Genomic DNA, 2,501 nt, shown 5'->3' with positions numbered 1-2,501 from the left:
TTTTTTTTTTTGGCCTTAATTCTTTTTATTGGATCTTTGGATTTCAGGTAACTATACTTATTGTCTGATCTGATTTTAATGAAACAGTATTGTTTACATTGTCTAGGAGACAGCATGCAGGCTGGACACAGTGTCTCATGCCTTAATCTCAGCACTTTGGGAGGATAGCTTGAGCCCAGGAGTTCAAGACCAGCCTGAGCAATACGGTGAGACCCCCTCTCTACTAACAGAAAAAAAAGTGGGGACATGGTGGCCTGCACCTGTAGTCCCTAGCTAATTGGGAGGCCAATGTGAGAGAATTGCTTGAGCCTGGGAGGTTGAGGTTATAGCGAGCCGTATATATGCCACTGCACTCTAGCCTAGGCAACAGAGAGAGATCTTGTCTCAAAAAACAGTGTGCCTATGTCCACCATTAAGAATTTTAACCAGCTTCAGTAATATGTTATGTGTTCAAGGGAAAAAAAAACCAACACATTAGGCTCAGACTTTCCACTTTACTAATAAGATATACTAAATATCTTCTGGGGAAAATCTAGAGAATGTTATTCTACCAAAAGTTAATAACAGTCAACTTGAAGGAAAATGAAAATAAACCAGACTTGAAAGATAATCAAAGAAAAGCCTACAGGGAAGTTTTTTCTCCAGTCAAGAAGGATGTACTGAAAGCTTATTTAAAAGAGAGAGGAAAGAGCTATTAGAGTAATAAGAATAGTTGATATGAAAGAATGTAGGAATGGTGTCAAGGGAGTAAGTCAGGCAAGGAAGATGACGCATAAATGCACAAGTGTTGTTAAGGGAGAGAGAAGTTGAAAAATGAGTACAAAAAGAGAGGTAATAAGCTAAGAAACTTCAGACATCCCTGTGGTTACACATTAAAGAGAGTTCTTTATGTCCACACCTATCTCAGCCACTAGACTTTTAGCCCTGTAAAGCAAAGTGCCACATCTTATTCATTATTATGTATCCTGCAGCAGCTAGCTCAGTTCCTTGCTCATGGAAGGTGCTCAATGGATGTTGAGTTGAAGATGAATAAAAGTTACCTGCACTGTAGCTTACAGGCTAGCTATGAAACAAAGTGAAAGGAACAAAGCAAGACAAATCTCAATAAATATGTAGTGGCTTATTTATTTACTCTACAAATTCTTAGGGAGCACCATGTGCTAGGAAGGCTCTGTGGATAAAGCAATGAATCATAAGTGTTAGGATTCTGTTTTTCTTTACAGAAATATAACCCTGACCTTCCAAATTTCACATGAGAAGGAGAATTTTCAGATGATCAGGAGACAGACCACTTTGTCCTGACTGTTTTCCCTGGCTTTCCCTTGCCATTGGGATCATTGAACTGATTGCCCTTAAGACAAACATAGCAGGGGCAGGAGGATTATGGCTAGCTCTTTTGGCATCTGGCCCACGCATAGACAAATGACCCTCTTCTTGTTTCCTGTAGTACAATTAAAATAGTTTATTACAGATTAGGGGATTTAAAAAATGGCGACAAACCTGAATAATTGTATGAATTTTGATAATCTGGGTTAAAATTATTCCTTGCTCTCCAAAGCTCGTTTGCTACCCTGGAGGAGGAAAAAAAGATGAAAAACCAAATGTGATCTGTGCCCTTCCTTCTTAGCTCTCTGTTTGCTACTATGTGATGGATCAGGAGAGCCATCGTTAACAGCAATTAAGAGTACACTTCTAAACCTTCATGAATACTTGACCTTTGGAGATCAAATCTCATCTCACATCAATTTTGAGCCCACTCACTTAGTAAAATGTTTCTGTCTAAGGGCTAGCCTCTTTCCTTGGCAACTGTCAACAAGAAAGGCCTAGTCCTTCAGACAAGACTGTACTCTCAGATCTGAGGCTTTACTATTATGAACCCTTCAGAATAATTGCTTCACAACATAGTAAGATGAACATCCCTCCAAAAGATACTCACATGCAGTGATAGCATAAGTGGAAAAGTTAGTTCCCTACCATGAAGGCACTATTCCCTAATTTCTTCTTTTAGTCCTAATTAGGGAAATATTTTGATATGAAGTTTTGCTCTTGTTGTTCAGGCTGGAGTGCAATGGTGCAATCTCGGTTCACTGCAACCTCCGCCTCCCAGGGTTCAAGGGATTATCTCCCCTCAGCCTTCCGATTAGCTGGGATTACAGGCACGTGCCACCACGCCCAGCTAATTTTGGTATTTTCAGTAGAGATGGGGTTTCACCATGTGGGCCAGCCTGGTTCCAAACTCCTGACCTCAGGAGATTCTCCCACCTCCGCCTCCCAAACTGCTGGGATTACAGGCGTGAGCCATCACGCCCGGCCCCGTTTTTTTTTTTTTTTAAGACTTAAAAGTTGTTGATTATGTCTAGATATCCCACTGAATTCCATATGTATATCATACAGAAAGGCAAAAAATATTATGTACACAGGTCCAAAATGTGAACCCACACATCAGCTCAAAGTACTCCATGAAGGGAAGGGAAGGGGGTTGCGTACTGGAAAGGATAGAG

General features: G+C 40.6%; 1 long non-coding RNA gene across 1 annotated transcript in view; it reads right to left on the bottom strand.

The window, feature by feature from the left end:
• Positions 1-350: 350 nt before the first annotated feature.
• LOC119472907 overlaps positions 351-2,501 on the bottom strand; it is a 12,614-nt gene continuing 10,463 nt past the window's right edge. Inside the window, exon 3 of the long non-coding RNA XR_005202081.1 lies at positions 351-1,051. This is a non-coding gene — a long non-coding RNA (uncharacterized LOC119472907). The remainder of the gene's footprint in view (positions 1,052-2,501) is intronic.

The sequence above is a fragment of the Cebus imitator genome, unplaced genomic scaffold (genome assembly GCF_001604975.1).
Source record: "Cebus imitator isolate Cc_AM_T3 unplaced genomic scaffold, Cebus_imitator-1.0 Scaffold123, whole genome shotgun sequence".
Taxonomy (NCBI): Eukaryota; Metazoa; Chordata; class Mammalia; order Primates; family Cebidae; genus Cebus; species Cebus imitator.
Note: the sequence above shows the minus strand (reverse complement) of the source record. Positions and strands in the feature narration are given on the sequence as shown.